Source organism: Pristiophorus japonicus, chromosome 6 (genome assembly GCF_044704955.1).
Source record: "Pristiophorus japonicus isolate sPriJap1 chromosome 6, sPriJap1.hap1, whole genome shotgun sequence".
Classification (NCBI taxonomy): domain Eukaryota; kingdom Metazoa; phylum Chordata; class Chondrichthyes; family Pristiophoridae; genus Pristiophorus; species Pristiophorus japonicus.
The window spans coordinates 35,464,622-35,489,023 of NC_091982.1; the positions used below are offsets into that span (position 1 = coordinate 35,464,622).

At 44.2% G+C, this 24,402-nt stretch overlaps 2 pseudogenes; both read right to left on the reverse strand.

Moving 5' to 3' along the window:
- Positions 1–3,566: 3,566 nt before the first annotated feature.
- On the reverse strand, positions 3,567–3,804 carry LOC139266404 (U2 spliceosomal RNA; annotated as a pseudogene).
- Positions 3,805–3,907: 103 nt separating this feature from the next.
- Positions 3,908–4,145, reverse strand: LOC139266395 (U2 spliceosomal RNA; annotated as a pseudogene).
- Between the last annotated feature and the right edge of the window lie 20,257 nt (positions 4,146–24,402).

Here is a 24,402-nt window from a genome sequence, read left to right on the forward strand (position 1 = left end):
ACAATTAAAGTATTGTCTCTTAAAGGTGTAATTTCGAGATCCCTCCACCATCGACACTGGTTTATTTTCAGTGGGTGGTGACTTTAACTGGTCTTTTACCATCTCCCAGGCTATTTGAGCGCTGGTCTCTATATCTGTCCACTGATTGGTGGGCCTTATGGCTATGCCCATGGTGGTTTTAACTAAAGGGTGGAGTTGGGTCAGGAACATCAATTTAAATTGTTCCTGATTCTTTCCTACTGTAGCATCTGTGGGTGCCTGGTTCTGCGTATGTTGATAGATATTGTACAGGCGATTACTGAAGGCTCTATGGGGTCTCTTCTGGGCGCTGCTTGGTCTGATTAAGCAGAGCCACTAAGTTCAAGTTTCGGATCCCTAAATGGTTTAGGATCTCGGTCATGAGTGCATCGGCTGTGTGCCAGGCTGGAGGACTGCTTCTGGCAGATTATCTTTTAGGGAAGTGGATCAGGTCAAGAAGAGGACTCGTGTTAAGTCTCTCTCTTCCAACTCGGGGTGACCCCTCCTGAAATTTTCCCACCTCCTATTAACTTCCAGTGGGTTGTCCCCATCATTAATGGGCCCCAACTTGTGGCTACACGCCATGGCGTCGGCACCAGATATGGGCCGTGAGTCGGTATGGTTACTGGTGATGCAACCATGCATATTACGTCATAAAGAAGTGGTTACTACGGCTACGATTGGCTTCTGTGTCTCTAAGGTATCCCATTCTACACCACCCTCCTGGGGATTATACTGACTGCCTTCCTCTTCCCAATCTGTCTCCCCTTCGTCCCCTCTGCTGCCTCTGTTATGGCTCCCCATGTTACTGCGGATACCAGGGCCTGCTGCTCCCCTAGCTTACATTTTAATTTCGCACTGGGAGTGATCTGTCTCCCTATGTGGCTTCTTAATTACTTCCCTTAATGCACCCCTAGCATCTTGCTGGAGCCTCAAGTTTTACAATTTATATATTTTTTAACTCTAATTTGCTTTCATTTGCTTCAACAACAGCTGCTGTGGCATTTGAGTTGCTTTGTTGTTGTAGCAATGATGCTGCCTGTTCGGCCCCTCTTTCTAATTGCCTAATACTGTGGTTTAATCAACCAATTTCTTGCCTTAAATGATGTATTTCTCCCTCTTTTAACTGCTTCACAAGTTGGAGGCCTTCTTCCTTTTGTTGCTTTATACCTTCATGCTCTCTTTCTTTTAGTTGAATCTCTTTTGTTGTAATTCTTTCAAATCTTGTATCACTTTGCCCTCCTGCCTCATTAATTCCTCATCTCTCCAGGCACAATAAAATGTGCTGAATGCCACGAGACTGTTTGCCCGTTTTGGCCTTAGCTCTCCCTTATCTACTCTCTCCTGGATAAGTTTCACCATCTCCCCGAAGGACACAGGTTAACTCTTGTGGATGTACCGTGCTGTGCCTTTAACTCTTCTAAGTCTTGTATCGGGAAATTTTGGACAACTTCTCTTGATAAGCTAGCTCAACATTTCTTTTTATTGTTGGCTTTCAGTTCATGACCGATCCCTTCATCCTGTGTCTTTTGAATATAACTACTGGTGGGTCCCCACTTAAACAGTTACAACTATCGAGACAACTGCTCCTTAAGACGCAATTTCTCCCGTTCCATTTAATCATTTATATTATACTTCGCAACACAGGTTAGAATCACAACTCCCGAAATTTCCAATTGCTCAAAAGAATCATCAAAAAGCTGTCTTGCCAGATGCCTGCAATCTCCACCAATTTGTAAGATTTCTAAATCTCTGGCATTAAATTGACAGAGAGATGATTCATTTAAAACAATTCGGAACAGTTTATTAAAAACACACACACATGCACATCTAACAGCAGTCGTCAATTATCCTACGGATCTACCTTAGTTACAACAGAGATACAATGAGGTTATAATAAAAAGCGACATACTTTACTTCCCTCTGGCTGGTTGGGTGAACACACGGCCTGCTGTTTTGGCTGTTTTGGCTGGTCCAGGAGAACAATAAACACACTGTGGCTTGAGTTAGTTCTTATATCTTTCAAAGCCATTGTTCCTCAGAAAGCCTCAGGATTGGATCTTGGTCCCAGGGCAGTTCCTTATTGGCTCTCCTCACTCATGTGTCTGTCTGGACTGGCCCAGCCATCTCTTAATTAGGTTAATTGCTTTCCAATTAACACAATACACAAACAGGCCATGCTGGAAGTCTGTGAGCTTCCATTTTGTTTTAACACTGCAGCCTTTCTGTATAATCTACCCTTTTAACATTTATACATACACAGAATCAATGTTATCATTAATAAACACTTTTATTCTGACACTAAACTCAAGAGAAACATTTAGGGCTTTGTCCATTGCAGTGTAAGTACACTTTTAACAGCGTGATAAGTCTTAATCATTGCCAAACAACCTCTCTGACACTGAAAATTGACGGTTTACATATGTGGAATATCATTTCTTCAGATTTTAGTCATTGTTGGAGATTTAACATTTTCTTTCTAACTCTTATCTTTTTCTCATAATCACACTTTTCTTTCTCTCTCTCTTTATTTTACTTTCTGTACTTGATTTGACATTGAATTAACTATTCTAACTTACACTTCCTGGTTCAGACTCTGCATACCTCAACAAGGATTCTTCCATCTGATTGGTTAAGGAGATACACCATTGTTTGCCCTGTTTACACAGGTCTCAGATCCCTGTAGAAAGCACTGTGCCAAAATGACTTTCAAATCACAGCATGCTCCAGTGCAAAGTCCCATAGAAGGTCTGTGGGCCAGCGCAGGTGTAATGAATGGTGCTGCTGAGCACAGAATTCATGTCTTCTCTCTTTTTCGTTGCTGAAGGACATGGTATGTATTCTGTTTTCAGTTTTTCAGTTTTGGTTCTGTTCTAAATGTTTGGCTGTTTGACTTTTGCCTCTTGGTTTAGGATTCAGGGACAACACAAGGGCTGTTCTATGGAATTAGAATAAACAGCATAGATTCATTTTCATCTTTCCTTCCAGAATCCTAATGCAGGTCGCAATGACTGAGAGACAGCTATGTTGGGTAGTAAATAGGGCCAATTCTGCACTACTGTGACACCAAGTGGAAAATACTGAAACTGCATTTTGTTCTCCAGTGAAAATTTGTTCAATAAATTGGATAGAATAGAAATTCCATGAAGGAAGGAAATACCAAAAAGTGTTACATTTTTGCCTTATTTTGTGTTCACCAAGATGAAGGATATCAATACCGAGAATGGAACATTTCTCCACTATTGTCCACCTATATCAGTGTGTATTGCTCCAGCTCAGGTGTAGCAGAGCTTGAAAGGTAGAATAAAGTTTCCTCTACTTTTGCCCTAGTAATGTGTCATATTCCAATCTCATTTCACATAGAACTCTAATGTTTTCAAACAGAAGATTCGTTCATCACAATATGTGGCTGGATGTGAACCCAGATTTTTATTTTTTTATTTTTCGTTGCCAATCTTTCCAATTCTTTGTCAAATCACAAACACCAGAGGTCACCTTGCACACATCAAGGATCACTCTGCACCAATGCTCTTAGCCAAAAGGCCGAGAGCCACTGCACCGTTCCTGGAAGTACTGCAATACCAGGTTCGTGCCATGGAGGTGGATGGGTCAGGCCCCCCACACACCTCCGTGGAGGTGGATGGGTCAATCCACCCCACCCACCTCCTATTTCCAAAAAGCATAGGAGAACCACCTTCCTAATCCAGGGAGAACCACTTTGGGGTCATGGTTACTCCCCTGTCAGGTCAGTTACGCATGATCTTAGCCAAAAGGCCGAGAAGCGACCCAGATTTCTTTTTCCAATTCTTTGTCAAATCACAAACGCCAGAGGTCACCTTGCACACATCAAGGATCACTCTGCGCCAGTGCTCTTAGCCAAAAGGCCTAGAGCCACTGCACCGTTCCTGGAAGTACTGCAATACCAGGTTCGTGCCATGGAGGTGGATGGGTCAGGCCCCCCACACACCTCCGTGGAGGTGGATGGGTCAATCCACCCCACCCACCTCCTATTTCCAAAAAGCATAGGAGAACCACCTTCCTGATCCAGGGAGAACCACTTTGGGGTCATGGTTACTCCCCTGTCAGGTCAGTTACGCATGATCTTAGCCAAAAGGCCGAGAAGCGACCCAGATTTCTTTTTCCAATTCTTTGTCAAATCACAAACGCCAGAGGTCACCTTGCACACATCAAGGATCACTCTGCGCCAATGCTCTTAGCCAAAAGGCCTAGAGCCACTGCACCGTTCCTGGAAGTACTGCAATACCAGGTTCGTGCCATGGTGGTGGATGGGTCAGGCCCCCCACACACCTCCGTGGAGGTGGATGGGTCAGGCCCCCCCACACACACACACACCTCCGTGGAGGTGGATGGGTCAAGCCCCCCCACCCACCTCCTATTTCCAAAAAGCATAGGAGAACCACCTTCCTGATCCAGGGAGAACCACTTTGGGGTCATGGTTACTCCCCTGTCAGGTCAGTTACGCATGATCTTAGCCAAAAGGGGAGAAGCGACCCAAATGCTAGATGTGAAAGGGCTGTGATCGAGCTCCCTGGTAACTGCTTTCTTTAATGTATTGCCACTCCAGTTTACTCTTCCTTCCTCAGGGTTAATTACCAGTCACCATATGTAAAATCATTCAAGAGCTATCTCATCACACATCAATTGGACTTAAGTTAAATGGATGCTTATTTTTGAAAATATGTTATATCTTGATTGACTTAATTTCTTTTAAATAATTGGGATGGGGAAGAGGGTGAATGTAGGTTTTGCATACTCACTATAAATTGCTTACTGGCTCAGATGTGTAGAACACATACAACAGCATGCAAAGTGAAGTGCAGCTCTTTGACATAGGTTTTAGCTGTGTCATCACAGGAGGTGTAAAGTGGAGGCCACACAAGGAAGCGAGTGAGTCATCTCTAACCACGAAGAGGCCCTACAAGTGACGATTTTTGGCACACAATGCGCTGAGAACCTACATTTGCGACTGTCAAGATTTGTTTTGACAGTTCCAATGCATCCCCGGGAAAAGGGCCTTCACGGACGGAGATTTGGGCTATTTGCCCAACTCCTGCCCAGCGAATGTCCTTCAAACTCTTACATATGAGTTTTAAAAGATAGAAAAATAATATTTTATCAATAAAGTTTATATTAAAGACCCTGTCCATTAAGGTAGGTTTATTTTTACCCCTATTAAAAGATATTTAAAAATAAATTTGCCTAAAATTTCAATTAATTTTATATATGTGAAGTGTTTTTCTTAATTATTTAAAATGTTTGTGTCTTTCGGGGTATCCCCATTCACAGTAATGGTGATCTCCGTATAAACAGAATTCACCATTACTGTGAATGGGGGGCTACTCCATTTTTATTATTTGGTCCGGCCCTTGTGATCCCAGGCTGCACATATGCTCCTGGAATACGTGAGCCCATACGCTGGACTGCAAATGGAGGCCTCGGACCGCAAGTCTACGTACCTCTGGGACCACCAGGTACTTTCGTAAAAAAAAATAATTTGGTCGGTGGCATCCAACCGCAGGAAGACTCGGACTGCAATTTCTAGGCCACTATCGAGGCTCACATATGAAAAATGTCAACTTGAGCGAGGAACCAGAGGATGACGATGCTTGTGGAATCATACTCCAACATGAGTAAGCACCAGTTCTTTTTTCTTGTAATGTACTTTTTAAACGTATTTGTATGGAGGTGTCTGGGTAAATTTCCCTTTTTCTACATTATTTGTCTTATTTTCTTCACCAATCTAACCCACCAACTGCAGTCAAAAGGCCTGGCATGTGATCTGCTTCCAACTGCCAATGCCCCTTTCGTCGAGTGCAAAAGGCACCAATGTCCACTGAGATATTGACTAGCATGTGTAGCGAATAATACTAAGACTGCAAGTTGTTCATATGAAAGGTTTTGATAGAGTAAATAAGGAGAAACTGTTTCCACTGGCAAGAGGGTCGGTCACCAGAGGTCACAGATTTAAGATAATTAGCAAAAAAACCTGAGGGGAGACGAGGAGAATTTTTTTATGCGATGCGTTGTTATGATCGGGAATGCACTGCCTGATAGGTGGAACCAGAATCAATAGTAACTTTCTAAAGGGAATTGGATATACACTTTAAAAAGGAAACATTTGCAGGACAATAGGGAAAGAGCAGGGGAATGGGACGAATTGAATAGCTCTTTCATATGTAAAGGGAGCTTGGGGTGTGGGTTCGAATCCACACTCCCCTTGGGTTCTGTACGTGCGATTTATGAGGGTGGGTGAGTAATGAGGCACCAGACACAGTGGGTAAGAGTACAAAATGGCTAATGTTGTTTACTTAGAATAGCAAACACAAAGATAGAGGGCATAGGAAGTGGTCTTAAAAGGGCAGTAATGGCAAAATCTCATTCAACAACCCGAAAAATATCGCAACAGGGAAGGGGAAAACAAGAGGTTAAAACATCCCACTCACACACAACCACACCTCCCACTCCCACCTGTCCTACCAATTCCTGTCCTAAATTGAGTCTGTGAGGGGCTTTGGGCTATACTCTCAATCCTATTAACTCCGGGGTTCTGTGGCACTTATTTCAGCTCAGGGTCCCTCTGGGGTGGGTTTTATGTTGTTGTTCGGTTTTCCTCTTCAAAGTTGTGTCGGTTTCTTCTATCTGCCTCTCGGTTATCGTCAGATTACAGCTGTGAATCCAGGTTATTGAACCAGATGTCCAGGTCTGCACAGCTCTGCGTGCCCCAGACCGATGCTTCGGCTATTCTCACCCTGTCCAGTGTGTTCAGGGCTAACAGCAGAACAACCAGGAGGTTGGCTCGTGGGTTTTTAGTCTCGACCAAAATCAAAGTTTGCAAAACTCTCTCAGCTGCACCCCCCCAACCCAGCAGCCAGCAGCCCTTTCAAGAACTGACCCCAAACTGGTTTTCTCCACAACTCCTGCAAGTCTTTTCCTCTCCACACCTGTTTTTCTCCACAACTGTTTTTCTCCACAACTGTCTTTCTGGTAGTTCTGTGTCCTATATTTGTATTCAATTCAGTTCTGGTCTTTTCGCGCTCAAACCCAGTGGGTGGTCCATTGTGTAAGTTTGGGCAGGGAGATAGCTTTGAATATTTAATCAGAAGATGTCACAGGTACATGCAGGTGTGAGGACCAGGGTATTGTTTCAGTGCACATAGGTACCGGGACGTCTGTGGGTCCTTCGTTATAGTCCTGGGAGTCAGTGGGCCATTCCTGCAGTGATTCATAGTTTTGATTCAGAGCTATTGTCCATATTAATTAGGTGGATAATGGCCCACATTCGTAGTTTGATTTGGGGGGGGGGAAGTCATTTTCAAACTGGGCCGGGAGTCCTTATTGGTTGAAGATGTCCCCACTTCAGGCCCGACTCGACCCCTGATTGGCCTGCCAGAATGCACTTTTCCCCCATTGGCCAGTGCCACGGTCTCGCTTGTGAGCCAAACTCCACAATGTCTGTATCCGCCCACACGTTTTCCCAGCCTGCTTTTACTTGGCCAAAAATGTTCATTTAGTGTATGGAACAATCCCATGTTAGTTTTCTTGTCCTTACGGTGTTTCAAATGCAGCCATGGATTTTCGAACCTTACACGTACATCTTTCAAAGAGCCAGCACAGGAACTGAATGGCTTTCTTCTGTGCTGGATGATTCTATGATTTTATAATAGTCAATTGTTGGAGATTGGTTTCTCATATCGCCAAACTGGTCCTAATTGGTCATGAGCCACCAATAATTCATAATGTATTGCAGTACATTTTATCCCAAAATACTGCAATATTATATAAAATATTTGTTTGATGGGCTTTAAAACATTGCTTACTCATAAGAATACAATAGCATGTAATGACATTGCAGTTTGATACAGTCAATGTTTTGTGATGGATTTTTAAGATTGTTAATGCCGTAATGACCAAGTTTACCCACAAGTGGATCTGGTCCACAATGATTCTGTTACTTTGCTCTCCACATCAGTACACATGAAGCATGTACACCTGTCAAACTATATTCCAGTTCTCTAATATTTAACTTATGGATCATGTAACCACCTAAAAACGCATCATAGACTTCCCAGAAATCTGTTCCAAATGAACTACGTTCTTACAAAACTAATTGGGATATCCAGTAACTGTATCATCAAAAATAATCTGGTAGCTGAATTCTTCAAGGCAAAAATTTCCTGCTTCAAAGATTACATCCAAAAGCTACATCCAGCAAAACAAAAGCAGACTGTAAGACTGAGAGGTAAGACATGTGCATTGTGATCTGAAGCAGAGCGCAGAGTCAGCGAGAAGATCAGTGTAGCTGAACAGATTACTAGTGAAGGAAATCAAGCATTAGAGGCCATTTAGCCCGAGTTATTCAAAGCATGTTCTGTTAAAATTATATCTGTGCTAATAAGACCCCTCAGAATGAGTTAGGTACATTACAAACAGCTAACGCTGCAAATGTGTAATTATAAGGAAGTACTGCACAACGTAATCTTCAGTATTTAAAATGGAAGCTATTATAGCAGTAAGTATATTTATAAGTGAAGAAAAATATTATTAAAAGTCTTTTAGACAATAACCCTATCTTTAAATTTCTTAGTTAGTAATCTTACACTATACAGGATTGGTTCTGTGAAATACATTATTGTAAAAGGATTATTGTTATAGTGGCTTTACAGAGAAAACTCCCAAAAAGACAAGCTTGGAGATTGACTTGAATAGCCTTTATACATATGTTCTTCAGGATCATGTTGAACTGATGAATGTGTTGGTCACCTTGGCACTTGACACTAGGGGACAGTCTTTTAGGCAACTCGTACCACAAATGATGTTACAGTGCTGCAAAATCTGCAATATAAGTCGGAAGTGAAGATGCATAAATTGAATTCTGGCAAGTGGCACAAACACTTACAGTGCATGTTTGTCCAGATTAGTTCAATCCTTTTCAGCTTTACAGCGACCGCAATATAACAATATAAATTGTTAAGAAGTTCCTTTTCAACTTAAAATTTTTTTTTGGACAAAGATCCAACTGCCTTTCTGGCTCGACATTAACATTTGACCAGCATTTGGACATTGGTGAACAGAGCTTTACACATGCTCGCTAGCACGCATGCATAGAAGACCACTTTGATGGACAAGAGAGCTAACAGCTTCATTCAGGTCTGCGGGCACCACATTCTTTTAAGTGGCAATCCAAAGTATTAACAGCACCATTTTACATTGCATATGTGTTGAGTACAGTTGTAATTTATACCCCCACTGACGTACCAATAGAAGTCTTTTATAAGTTATCTTTGTGCTATAAATATCAGGGCCTCCAAGTGCGTCACATAAACAATGAAGTGAATATAATACTAACAGAGTTGATGATGGGATAAGGCTACTTTACAAAAGATCAACTGCGTTTTTGTACTGATAGGTTACATTTTTCCATATATTGAGCCAGGACTAAAACGGTCTAACCATCTGCAGCTTCCTTTCTTGGAAGCATTTCTTGTCAAGCTGGATATGGGCCTTTTTGCAGAGCAAGCAGCACAGTACTTTTTTCATATCATTTTCACACTTTAAAAATACTTTCCAAAAGGCAAACTGACACATTTCAATCCAACTTTCACTGACTGACAGCTGGACTATGACCTCACTCTCCAAGCTCCAGCTATCGAGTTATAATTTGGACTCTTGAACAAAAAAAATTATCCCTTGGCAGCCAGAATGATAAGTGCTTCTAAAAGTGGGGCTAAACTAAATAAAATAATATTAAAATGATGAATAATGGCTCCTTGGTGGTTTGGTGGGTATATGCACCATAGGGTGAGGTTCAAATCTGTTCTCGATCTTCATCTAGAACCGCTGCTGGAATTATCCATTGTGATCATAATTCAATTAGATTTAAGATAGTGATGGAAAAAGACAAAGATAGGCCAGGAATAAAAGTTCTCAATTGGGGAATGGCCAATTTTACTGAGCTGAGATGTGATTTAGTCAAAGTGGACTAGAAACAGCTATTTGAAGGTAAATCGATGTCAGAGAAGTAGAAGGCATTCAAGGAGGAGATAGTGAGGTTCAGAGAAAATATATTCCTTTAAAGAAAAAGTGTAGGACTAACAGATCTAGAGCCCCCTGGATGTCAAGGGGCATACAGGGTAGGAATAAGAAAAAGGGGAAGTTTATGACAGATACTGAGGGCTCAATACTGCAGAAACCCTAGAGTATAGAAAGTGCAGGAGTGCAGGGGTAAAATTAAAAAGGAAATTAGGAAAGCAAAGAGAGGTCATGAAAAAGTATTGGCAAGTAAAATCAAACAAAACTTAAAGATGTTTTATAAATACATTAAGAGGATAACTGAAAGAGTAAGACCTATTAGAGACCATGGCCCCAAGTTTCCACATGATTTGCTTCTGATTTTTAGGAGCAACTGGTGTAGAACGGAATATCTTAGAAATCGGAATTCTCGCCATTTAGTTTGCTCCAGTTCTAGTCAGTTAGAACAGTTTCACTTTGGAACAGAATTTTTTTTTCAAAAGGGTGCGTGTCCGGCCACTTACGCCTGTTTTCAAAGTATCGGCAGTGAAAACTTACTCCAAACTAACTTAGAATGGAGTAAGTGAAGATTTTTGTACGCTCGAAAAAACCTTGTCTACACTTTAGAAAATCAAGCATAGGTTACAAATCAGGTGTAGGGAATTGTGGGTGGGGGGGGGGGTTTAAAGAGAAGTTTACAAACATTAAACACTTCAGTTTTACAAATAAAGAGCCATCATCAATAATAAATGATAAATACATCAATAAATCAACCAATAAATCAATCAAAAAAAATTAAAAAGAAATAATTTTTTTTTAAATCAATAAATAAAACATTTTCTACTTACCGACTGCAGCACCGGACGCCCTCCAACAGCGTGCTGGGACGCCCCCCCCCCCCCCAGAGTGTGTCTCTGTCAGTGTCTCTATCTCTCTGCCTGTCTGTCTGTGTGTGTCTCTCATTCTCTGTCTGTCAGTGTCTGTGTTTCTGACAGCGAGGGGAGGGGGAGGAGGGGGGTAGAGGGAGAGAGGGGGGGAGCAGAGGGAGGGAAGGGAGAGGGATGGGGGAGAAGGGGGAGGGGGGAGGAGGAGAAGGGGGAAAGGGAGGAGAAGGGGAAGGGGGAGGAGGAGAAGGGGGGGAGAAGGGAGAAGGGGGGGAGAAGGGAGAAGGGGGGGAGAAGGGGGGAGGAGGAGAAGGGGGGAGGAGAGGGGGGGAGGGGGAGGAGAGGGGGGGAGGGGGAGGAGGAGAAGGGGGAAGGGGAGGAGGAGAAGGGGGAAGGGGGGAGGAGGAGAAGGAGAAGGGGGAAGGGGAGGAGGAGAAGGGGAAGGGGGAGGAGGGGAAGGGGAGGAGGAGAAGGGGGAGGAGGAGAAGGCGGAAGGGGGGGGAAAGGGGGAAGGGGGAGGAAGGGGGGAGAAGGGGGAGGAGGAGAAGGGGACGGGGAGGAGGAGGAGAAGGGGGAAGGGGGAGGAAGGGGGGAGGAGGAGAAGGGGGAGGAGGAGAAGGGGAAGGGGAGGAGGAGAAGGGGGAAGGGGGGAGGAGGGGGAAGGGGGTGGGGGGGGCGGGGGGGGGGAGTAGGGGGGGTGGGTGTCGGGTCCAGCCCGGGGGGGAGAGAGCGGGTGTCAGGTCCGGGGGGGGGGGGTGTCCGGTCCGGGGGGGGGGGGGGGGGCGGGGGCGGGTGTCGGGTCCGGTCCGGAGGCGGGAGTCGAGTCGGGTCGGGAGGAAGCAGGAGCTGGCCGTGGGAGGAGCCTTATTCATGCAGCCCCAGTGAGGCCATTGGGCCAGGGCTAGGGGTTGCGTGTTTCGGCCCCTCCCACACAGTTTCAAGTGCCTGGAGCTACTGCACTTGCGTGCCCACTGTAGCGCGCATGTGCAGAGGTCCCGGCACTGTTTTCAGCGCAGGGACCTGGCTCCGCCCCCTACAGCTCATGTTGCGCCGCGCCGAGCTGCAAACGACCTGCAGGGAGGTGGAGAACCTGGAAGGTTTTTTTAGGCGCACTTTGTGGCGCGAAAAACGGGCGTCCAGGTCGGGACTGCACCGTTCTAGGCACGGCTCGAAACTTGGGCCCCATAAAGGTAACCTGTGTGTGGAGGTGGAAAACGTGGGTATGGTTCTTAATGAATACTTTGCGACTGTCATCACAAAAGAGAGGGACGATGCAGACATTGCAATCAGGGAGGAGGAGTGCGAAATATTAGATTAAATAAACATAGTGAGAGAGGAAATATTAAACGGTTTAGCATCTTTGAAAGTGGATATATCCCCAGGCCCGGATGAAATGTATTCCAGGCTGTTAAGAGAAGCAAGAAGGGAAATAGCAGAGGCTCTGAGCATCATTTTCCAATCCTCTCTGGCTACAGGTGTGGTGCAGGAGGACTGCTAACATTGTACCATTGTTTATAAAGAGAGAAAGGGATGGACCCAGTAATTACAGGTCAGCTCTTAACCTCGGTTGTGGGAAGATTATTGGAAAAAATTCTGAGGGACAGGATAAACCTTCATTTAAAAAGACACGGATTAATCAAGGACAGTCAGCATGGATTTGGTATGGGAAGGTTGTGTCTGACTAACGAATGAAATTTTTGAGACGGTAACAAGGAGGGTCGATGAGGGTAGTGCATTGATGTAGTGTATATGGATTTTAGCAAGGCTTTAGATAAGGTCCCACATGGCAGACTGGCCACAAAAGTTAAAGCCCATGGGATGCAAGACAAAGTGGCAAGTTGGATCCAAAACTGGCTCAGAGGCAAGAAGTAAAGGGTAATGGTCATTGGGTGTATTTGTGACTGGAAGGCTGTTTCCAGTGGGGTTCCACGGCGTTCAGTACTAGGTCCCTTGCTTTTTGTGGTATATATCAATGATTTAAACTTGAATGTAGGGGGTATGATTAAGAAGTTTGCAGATGATACAAAAACTGGCTGTGTGGCTGATAGTGAGGATGAAAGCTGTAGATTGCAGGAAGATATCAATGGACAGGTCAGGTGGGCAGAAAAGTAGCAAATGGAATTCAATCTGGAGAAGTGTGAGGTAATGCATTTGGGGAGGACTAACAAGGCAAGGGAATACACATTAAATGGTAAGTTACTGAGAAGTGTAGAGGATGTCCACAGATCCCTGAAGGTAGCAGGACAGGTAGATAAGGTGGTTAAGAAGGCATACAGGATACTAGCCTTTATTGGCTGAGGCATAGAATATAAGAGCAGGGAGGTTGTGCTTGCACTGTATAAAACACTAGTTAGGCCACAGCTAGAGTACTGCATACAGTTCTGGTCATCACATTACAGGAAAGACGTGATAGCACTAGAGAGGGTACAAAGGAGATTCATGAGGATGTTGCCAAGACTGGAGAATTTTAGCTTTGAGGAAAGATTGGATAGGCTGGAGTTTGTTTCTTTCAAACAGAAGAGGCTTAGGGGAAACCTTATTGAGGTGTATGAAATTATGAGGGGCCTAGAAAGAGTGGATAGGAAGGACCTATTTCCCTTAGCAGAGGGGTCAACAACCAGGGGGCATAGATTTAAAGTAAGTGGTAGGAGGGTTAGAGGGGAGTTGAGGATAATTTTTTTCACCCAGAGGGTGGTGGGGGTCTGGAACTCACTGCCTGAAAGGGTAGTAGAGGCAGAAACCTTCATAGAATTTAAAAAGTACTTGGAAATGCACTTGAACTGCCATAACCTACAAGGCTACAGACCAAGAACTGGAAAGTGTGATTGGGCTGGATAGCTCTTTGTCAGCTGGCACGGACACGATGGGCCAAATGGCCTCCTTCTTTGCTGTAAATTTCTATGATTCTCTGATTGAATGCAAGATGAGAATAGACTTTGACTTGGCCGTGAAGGGCAGCTGACACGCAGTATGCTGGGAACAAAAAAAAAATCACCATTTGGATTAAGTACCAGAGGGCCAAGGCTACCTATTGAACAATATCAACCAAATGTCTTTATCAAAGTGACATGTTTCTTGAAAGCAAATGGATTACTTTAAAATAACAGTTTTAGTCAAGAGTATTAATGAAAAGAACACCAACTATCGCTGTGCAGCAGGATATTTAAGGAAATGTCTTGCAAAGGTAAATTGCAAGCCAAAACTGAATTGATGACGAGTTTGCTTGTAGCTGTCCTAGCTGTAAAAGACATTGGTCCAGAATTTGTGGGGATAATAATGGCGAGGCTGCCAGCGTTCACCGTTTTTACTGGGTAAGACTGACAGGATCGTCTGGTGTCCGCACATGCGTAGCTAAACACGGAAACCCAGAGGTTGCTGTCAGTGATACCATGCTCGTCCATCATCATCATCATAGGCAGACCTTCGAAATCGAGGAAGACTTGCTTCCACTCAAAGTGACTTTACAGTCCAATGTGGGAATTACAGTCTCTGTCACAGGTGGGACAGACAAAGTTTGAAGGAAAGGGTGGGTGGAGAGTCTGGTTTGTATCACGCTCCTTCCGCTGTCTGCGCTTGGTTTCTGCATGCTCTCGGCGATGAAACTTGAGGTGCTCAGCACCTTCCTGGATGTTCTTCCTCCACTTAGGACAGTCTTGGGCCAGGGATTCCCAGGTGCCAGTGGGAATGTTATCAAGGAGGCTTTGAGGGTATCCTTGAAATGTTTCCTCTGCCCACGTTCATGTCCAAGTCATTGATATATGCCAGAATTCTAGAAAACCGTCCAGAATACATTCTAGAAATTCATTTTCTTTTACTACTTGAGCTGTTCCACTTCTCCCAGTCTATGTGCGAATTAAAATCTCCCATTGTAAACACTTTGTTGTGATAGAACTGTAGATGAGGGTCGATGAGGGCAGTGCATATGATGTAGTGTATATGGATTTTAGCAAAGCTTTTGATAAAGTCCTACATGGCAGACTGGTCACGAAAGTAAAAGCCTGTGGGATCCAAGGCAAAGTGGCAAGTTGGATCCAAGACTGGCTCAGAGGCAGGAAGCAAAGAGTAATGGTTGATTGATGTTTTTGTGACTGGAAGGCTGAATTCGGTGGGGTTCCGCAGGGCTCAGTGCTGGGTCCCTTGCTTTTTGTGGTATACATCAATGACTTGGACTTGAATGTTGGGGGTATGATTAAGAAATTTGCAGATGACACTAAAATAGGCTGTGTGGCTGGTAATGAAGAAAAAAGCTGCGGACTGCAGGAAGATATCAATGTACTGGTCAGGTGGGCAGAACAGTGGCAAATGGAATTCAATCCGGATAAGTGTGAGATAATGCATTTGGGGAGTTCTAACAAAGCAAAGGAATACACATTAACTGGTACGACACTGAAAAGTGTAGGGAAACAAAGGGACTTTGGAATGCAGGTCCACAGATCCCTAAAGGTAGCAGGCCAGGTAGATAAGGTGGTTAAGAAGACATATGGAATACTTGGTTTTATTAGTCGAGGCATGGAATACAAGAGCAAGGACGTTATGCTTGAACTATATAAGTTAGACCACAGCTGGAGTACTGTGTGCAGTTCTGGTCACCACATTACAGGAAAGATGTGATTGCACTGGAAAGGGTGCAGAGGAGATTTACAAGAATGTTGCCTGGAATGGAGAATTTTTTGGCTAAGGGAAAGATTGGAGATGCTGGGTCTGATTTCTTTGGAACAGAGGAGGCTGAGGGGAGACCTGATTGAGGTGTATAAAATTATGAGGGGCCTGGATAGAGTGGATAGGAAGGACCTGTTTCCCTTGGCGGAGGGGTCAACAACCAGTGGGCATAGATTTAAAGTAAATGGGGAGAGGTTTAGAGGAGATATGAGGGGAAATTTCTTCACGCAGAGGGTGGTGGGAATTTGGAACTCACTGCCTGAAAGAGTGATAGAGGCAGAAACCCTCAGCACATTTAAAAAATACTTGGATGTGCACTTAAAGTGTCATAACCTACAGGACTACGGACCAAGAGCTGGAAAGTGGGATTAGGCTGGATAGCTCTTGGTCGACCAGTGCGGACATGATGGGCCGAAATGGCCTCCTTCCATGCCGTAAATTTCTATGATCCTATGATTTGATTAGTCTTTTTAAAATAGGTTTGAATTTTTGGCAGATTCTGTCGTGATTAAATTTGAGCAGTGATTCTGGACTGAACACAAGATCTGAATCCATTACAATTTCTTGATATATTGAACCCAAGGCACTCTCATATTTGGAACTTGATAAACATCTTTAGATCATTGTTTGAGAAAATGCTCAAACATCCTTTCCAATAATATCAGAGGCTGAGTTCAGCATAGCTAAAACTTTGCATTGCTGTTGACTTCATTCAGCTACCTGCCCCCTTGAACTTTGTCGATACGTTTTTGCGCCCCATTTACTTTTGGTAATCATCACTTTAAATAGAATGAGCAACATTTATATAACTGTAAAAAGGCATCAGTTATGGTGATTTTCAAATGTTTCCCTGCGTGGATTAAATTCTTCGGATTCCTTAAAGATACTTGTTGAAATCGTTTCTCTTCAACCATCTCCCTTTCTAAAAGAACATCACACACACTAGAAACAAGCACACAGCCGATCATCTATAGAGTTTGAGATAATTAACTAGAGTTAAATGAAAAAATAAATGCGTGAGAGAGTGATTAATTAACTTTGCATGTTTGGTATTACAGCCAAAGATGCAAAAAAAAAACCAATTGATTTTAGTTCTCAGCTAGCTGCTGTTCTCCTGGCAACCCACCATCCCAAATTCTTCATCCAGCTCCCACTGCCAAGTCCTACATGAAAATTCATTGCATGCTAAAATGGAAAAGTGAAAATAATACTAAACACAACAAAGGAGCAGAAAAAAGTGTTTTAAATGCTGTTCATACGTTTGACCAAATTGCTGATGTTTTTTCAGCCTGCAATTGTAGGATTTGACTTGATAGTTAGTGTGTGCCACCCAGGATTCAAAAATTGTACACTACAACATAATGCTTAACAATCCGAGCTTACAACGCAGAATATATTACTGTACTTGTAATTGTATTGTTCACAATGATGAAGAAATGGAAAAATCCCTCATGTGGAACTGTTCTCCCAATGCTACGTAGAATTGGCCCAGTTTGCTGCAGCAAACTGGGGCAATATTTGTGATGTGGGCCTCATCCCTTCGGCAGCTGTTTAATGATAGTCCTTACATTCGATGGTCTTTGTCCAACATCAGATACCTTCAGATATCAATCTGGAAGGGGAAAAATTCAATGAGGTTCGCTTTTTAACACTTTGACTTTCAGAATTGATTGCACTGGACCCAGGCCCCCTCGAATTGCTGTGCTTTGTTTTTCTCTCTATGTTTTGACATTTTTCCCTGATTTCACTGGTAGCTTTCCAGCAAAGCTCAATAACATGAACTCCTATACCAACCACTGTAATTATACTTACCTGGAACTTGTTTGTATTTTATCTGTGAAACAAAAGGGGACAATGGGCTAGAACCTCCACTTTTGTGGGCGATATTTCTGGCGTGGGTGGTAAAAAAAGGTTTTCAGATCGCTGGCTTCACGCCCATTCTCAAACCACCTAGTCCACTTTTGAAAATGGGCGTTACCGCGAGCGATATAAAATGGGCGGTAGCATTAAATTTTTTTGACCTTCTGCCCGTAAAGTGTGGCGGTCCTTAGCAATGGCATGGCAACACTCGATTCCCGCGATTCTGGAGGTCAAGGGTCACCATGACGTGCGTAGAAGAGGAGACAAAGAGAGAGGGAGCTCAGAGGGACTGAAGGCATGGCTGGGTGTGGTGTGGTTGCTTTGGGAGGAAGGAGGGAAACTTTAGAGCTTCACAGCAAGTAGGCAAATAAAAAGTAGGTGTTACCAGCCACATATTTGATTGAATTTGGCCTATAATGGAGGGAGAGGAGAAGGCATCACAACACGCTGTGGAGACTGAAGCTGGAGAGAGCAGTGAGCTGGGAGAGGAGCACATTGGAGGGTGCAAAAGAGCCAGGAGGTTCTCGGATGAGGCAAATGCCTCCCTTCTGCAGGAGGTCGAGTTACGCTGGGGTGATTTGACACAGGGAGGACATGGGAAGCTCACCCCAAAGGCATACCAGGAGATATGGACCGAGATAGCAGAGGTGGTCTCGTTGGCGACCAACGAGGTGCGTGAGGACAACGAATGCCACAAACGATGGAATGACCATGTGGGATCCGCAAGAGTAAGTACTACATTGATTTACATGTACTTATGTATTTATATAATTTGATTTGTAACAGTCATGAGTGACTATCAGCAGATGTGAGGTCTTGCACTTTTACTGGGAATGTTTTACTCAAAACCTGCGGTCACGGTGTACGTCTTTAGGTAAAGAATGATAATTATCATAATAATCATGATTACATCTGTCAGTTATGTGCTGTATTAGTGTCTGTGACAGTACCTAGCAATGATATCACGCAATGATCTCATGCCACGTCGTCCTGTCACCTTTTACAGAAGAAACTATCGACGATGAGGTCCGTGCAGAGGCGAATGGGTGGGGGGCCACCAGTTCCCAGCGACATCACTGACATGGAGGAGCGTGTGCTCGCACTCGTGGGGAAACACCCCCGGACCCATCTACAGACCCTGCCGTGATGCCATGTGAATAAAGTTTACACCATTGCGTTATGTAAAGTTTATAGATGCCACACCCACTCATATCCGAACAATCATATATGATAGATGATTTCTAAAATTGTCATAGAAATAATGCTGGCCTATTGAAAATCATTGCAATCATCATAGGCAGTTCCTCGGAATCGAGGAAAAAAACATAGAAACATAGAAAATAGGTGCAGGAGTAGGCCATTCGGCCCTTCTAGCCTGCACCGCCATTCAATGAGTTCATGGCTGAACATGCAACTTCAGTACCCCATTCCTGCTTTCTCGCCATACCCCTTGATCCCACTCCTGAAGTGAGTTCTTTGATGGCAGAACAGTCCAATGCGAGAGCCACAGACTCTGTCACAGGTGGGGCAGATAGTCGTTGAGGGATGGGTGGGTGGGACTGATTTGCTGCATGCTCTTTCCGCTGCCTGCGCTTGATTTCTGCATGCTCTCGGCGTTGAGACTTGAAGTGCTCAGCGCCCTCCCGAATGCACTTTCTCCACTTAGGGCGGTCTTTGGCCAGGGACTCATAGGTGTCAATGGGGATGTTGCACTTTATCAGGGAGGCTTTGAGGGTGTCCTTGTAACGTTTCCGCTGCCCACCTTTGGCTCGTTTGCTGTGAAGGAGCTCCGCATAAAGCACTTGCTTTGGGAGTCTCGTGTCTGGCATGCGAACTATGTGGCCTGCCCAGTGCTGATCAAGTGTGGTCAATGCTTCAATGATGCAGATGTTAGCCTGGACGAGGACGCTGATGTTGGTGCGCCTGTCCTCCCAGGGGATTTGTAGGATCTTGCGGAGACATCGTTGGTGATATATCTCCAGCGATGTGAGGAGTCTACTGTACATGGTCCATGCACAATGTGTTGATGGTCATAAAATGTGATGTCTCCGATGATTTTGATAGTGGTGGTGCTTTTGTCTTGCATATGCTGTGTGTAGCGCTGAACTCACCTTGTCACCCTGGCACCCCCTTCTCCTCTAATAACCTCAGTTGAGCTTTGTAGCTCAGCCAACAGCGCGGCCCCAGGCAAGACCACAGAGGCCAGAAGATGATGACGTGAGGCAGGTATCGACGGATGATCCTACTACATCTGGTGCTGAGGAGCTCTGATTCTCGCCCATCAATCCACTGGATCTGTTCTCGCTGGATGAGAGCGTGGACTTCGAGGAACCTGCGTTGCCACGCTCCAGAAGCCATTCCACCCCAAGGCCAGCTAGTGGTCCTCCGGTCATTCCCACCGCCACTCTAGAGGTACCGGCCCCAAGCACCTCACCACAGGGCACCCCATTTGTCCCCAGGATGGCGCCGACCCCGCGGAGGCCTCGTGGACACGGCAGGTCTGTTCCACGAGCGCGACATGAGAGTAGAGAGATGGTACAGTTGTCCAGGAGGACTGTAGACATTGGTGGCCAGCTCATCAAAACATTGGGGGGAATATCCCGACAGCTGGCCACCATGCCAGAGTACATTCCGTACATGACGGAGGCCCTGGATGTGATAGCCAGGAACACTGCTGCCACAGGCCTCCCAGTGGTCCCCGAGCACGGCAATCCACCCCTAGGTTCCGCACCACTACTACGAACAACAGATGAGAGCAAGGACCAAGATCCTGCTTCTGCATCAGAGAACATTGCCCCCTCGGCATCCCCTGCTCCTGTACCCGTGCAATGACTGCATCTGCCTTCATCCCCCCCAATGAGGCACTGCCTGAAGAGCTCCTCGGCTAGGCGCCGTGGAACGAGGAGGGGAAGGGGTAGAGGTGGGGAGAATAAGGGGAGGGGGGAAGGAAAGTGAGGTGCATGTCCGCAGGTGATGGCTGTGTTATATCTCCATCTGGGTGTATGCAATTTGTTGCAATGTACGGGGGCTGGGGACCATGCTCCTGCTTTGCCTTTGTATACTGTGTTGCTGGACATGTTGAACAGGTGATTTATGTCAATGATGGAAAAAGTGGGGTGTGGGCGGGGGTTGGGTGTTATTGGCTGTGATAATTATGATTTCAGACCAATGTTGGTATTAAATTTTTGTTATTAAACATAACCTTGTTGCGCATTGTCTCAGATAGCTGGACCATTACGCACTGGTGATTCCTTTTCATGAAAGGGTTAAATACAACTTAACATCAATCAACGTAAACTTTAACTGGCACCAAGGTGATGGATACCATTGATGTCTGAGCTGCATTCACACAGCAGTGTGTCAGCGTTGTCATTCACATCAGCACTCTTTCAGGTAAATCTTTCAGATATCAGCTCCTCACTTAAGAGTGGGATTTAACAAATGCCAGCCACACCGCTGGCGTTCGTTCCGATTAGTTCCACTTGTGAGCAGTTTTTTGGACGAGTGATATTGTGGACGATATATGTGCGAGGTGGTGAAATTGACGGTAGGCAATCTCATGGCCACTAGTTTGGGTAAATATGCTCTTTACGACAAAAAGCAGTGGGCGGGCATTAATATTGAATCTCGGCGTTAATTCGATGCGGAAAGTAACGCTGGGCGATATTATGGGCGTTGATTTCGCCCATTCTGCTGATTCCACCCAAAAAAAATGGGCGGTCAGTAATATTTTTTCCCGGCGTTAAGCACATAGGGAAAGTTACGCTCAGCGATAAGTTTCTTAAAAATGCCCGTCAGTTTCCATTTTGTGCCAAAATGGGCGATATCTGGGCGTTATACGTCATTTCAGTGGTAAAATGGGCGTTAAGTGGGTATTAAGCATGCAAAAAAAGTGGAGGGTCTAGCCCATGGAATTTCAGAGTATGAACTTAACTCAGGGGTTATTTACAGGTCTAATTGGAACATATCTGGGAAGCTGAGTCCACCATCAGTAATATATGTGTATAGGCTATCTCTGATAATATTGCCCTTAAGGTTGACCTAAAAGAAATCTTTAAAATTATGAAAGATTTTGATAGAGTGGATACAGAGAGAATGTTTCCACTTATGGGGAAGAGAATAACTAGAGGCCATCAATATAAGATAGTCACCAAGAAATCAAATATGCAATTCAGAAGAAACTTCTTTACCCATGAGGATGGTGAGAATGTGGAACTCGCTACCACAGGGAATGGTTGAAGCATGTAGTATAGATGCATTTAAGGGGAGGCTAGACAAGAATATGAAGGAGAAGAAAATAGAGGGTTATTCTGATAGGGTTAGAGGAGGAAAGACAGGAGGAGGCTCGAGTGGAGCATAAACGCCATGGACTGGTTGGGCCGAATGGCCTGCTTCTGTGCTATATATCTTATGTAATTGTTTAGTATATTTATGAGCTATTTTAAGCTGTTGTTCTAGAGATGTTGGGTACTAAAATCACTGTTTAACTTTTATCTGGCACCAATATTGTCTAATTTATAAATAGTTGAACTTTGTGTGGAAAGTAGCAAGAGCATATTCAAACACGTCAGCCTAGAATTTGCTGGGAAAGTAACGGTGAGTTTAATACGTATGCCGTGATTAATATGTAGAAAGCCCAGCAATTTGGGGCGAGGAAGAGATACGACGTGAGTTACGAATCGCCACAAATTCCTCGACGATTCGCAACTCACGCCACTAGTCTGGCAAAAACCAGAGCTCGCTGTCAACCTCTCCATGAGCTTCAAGAAATTGCTGAATTTGCACTGTTAAAATGAATGCAACTCACCGCAGAAAGTTAGGGCTTGTATTTAACAATGTAGGAACCCTTTTAATGAGATTTATGTTCCTGCAATGCCACTCAACTATGGAGACCCACAAACGGAACAATTGAAACTGTGGAGTCTTATTGCTGCAGGTAGTAAATTGTCCTAGAGGCTTTAAAACATTTTCATTACACATTTTAATATTTTTTTCTTACTTTTCCTTTCTGACTTTTCTCTCTCTCTCTTAATCCAATATTTATTTTCTTTTTATTTCTCTTTCTGTATTTAACTTGACTAATTCACCCTATTTCCTTCTCCCTCATTCCCTGTTTCTTTCTCGCTCCTTAAATTTAATTAGTTAAGGAGTTAGGCTGTTGGTCCCGTTGTTCACCAAGGTCCCAGAGATATAAAAGCAAATCTGCTGACACACAGAGTGGTCATAAATGGAGTGCATCATAAACAGAGTACAAAGTTGGGAATTTGGTGAGTGGGAATTTGGTGCAAAAGGGGAAGGAGGTGCTGCTTTTTGTCTTTAATATTTGTAGTGGTTAGTATGTATTTAACATTTTGTCCAGTGTTTTAGTGCAAGTTAGTGTGTAACAATTTCAACAGACTAAAGTAGATATAAATAATATAGACTAAGATATGGCAGAACAGGTTGTGTGTTCGGACTGCAGTATGTGGGAGTTTGTGGACAGTGAGACAGTCCTGAGTTAACAAGTTTGCAGAAGTCTCCATCTCAAATCTCTCCGGCTCATTCATTGAGCTGGAGTGCGAGTTGGAGGCACTCCGACACATAAGAGAGGGTAGTAGTATAGGGACAGTTTGCTCCAGACCTTGGTCACACCTCGAAGAGAGATGCAGAATATGGGGTTGGTGTGACCGATAGTGTACAGAGCAAGGGAAGGAGGATTTGCAGAAATTGATCCTATCCAACAGGTACAATTTACTTGCTACATGTGTGGATAAGGATAAAGATTGTCGGAGGACAGTCAGAATGCTGACCATAGCACCATGGAGTAGGAGGCTGTCCTAAGGAGGGGGAGGAGAGGAAGCGTAATGTGGTAGTTGTAAGGGATTCAATAATTCGGGGGACAGATAGCATCCTTTGTAAGCAGGATTGAGAGTCCCACATGGTATGTTACCTACCTTGTGCCAGGTTGAGAAACATCTCAAACCAGCTTGAAAGGATATTGGCAAGGGAGGGGGAGGATCCAATCATTGTGGTTCATGTTGGGACCAACTACTAGGAAAGAGTAGACAAGAGGTCCTGTTTTGAGAGGACCAGGAGCTAGGAACTAAACTAAAGAACAGGACCTCAAGGGTTATAATCCGAGCCATGTGCGTATTTGCATAGGGATAAGCTGGTTAGGAAGGTGAACATGTGCCTGAAAGAGTGGTGTGGGAAAGAGGGGCTCCATTTCATGTGACACTGGCATCTGTACTAGGACAGGAATGAACTGTACCGTTGGGATGGGTTCCACCTGAACCGGGCTGGGACCAGGGTCCTAGCTGAAAGGATAAATAGCGCAATCACTAAGCTAATAATTGGGGATAGGAGGTGTGGGGGTAGGGGGGGGAGGGCTCAGGTGGAAAAAGTATTATAAATAATAGTTCTGAAACAAATGAAAGGGAAGAGAGTAGAGTAATAGTCAGAATTTGTGGTTTAGGTACTACAGATAAAGGGAAAACTAAAAGATATAAAATAATTAAACCAGGAGAGAGAAATAAAAAATGTGAGAGTAAAACATTAGAGCAGAAGGACAGGTTAGGGTGTGTGGCCCAATTAAGTGTTCTTTATACAAATGCAGAGCATAAGGAATAAATAGAATGAATTGCAGGTGCAAATTTAACCTGGAGGGTATGACATGGTAACTATTACTGAGACATGGCTGCAATACACTCAGGACTGGGAACTAAATATACCAGGTTATAAGTCTACAGGAAAGATAGGGAAAATGGCAGAGGAGAAGGAGTAGCCTCAGTGATTAAGGATGAAATCACTTCAATGATAAGAGAGGATATAACGAAAGGTAAGCAGGCAGTGGAGACTTTATGGGTAGAATTAAGAAATAGAAAAGAATAGAAAACGTGATACAGAACCAGTTTATACCCCTAAGGAACAAGAGCACTACTTGCCAAAAAAAAACAGCCATGGACAACTAAAG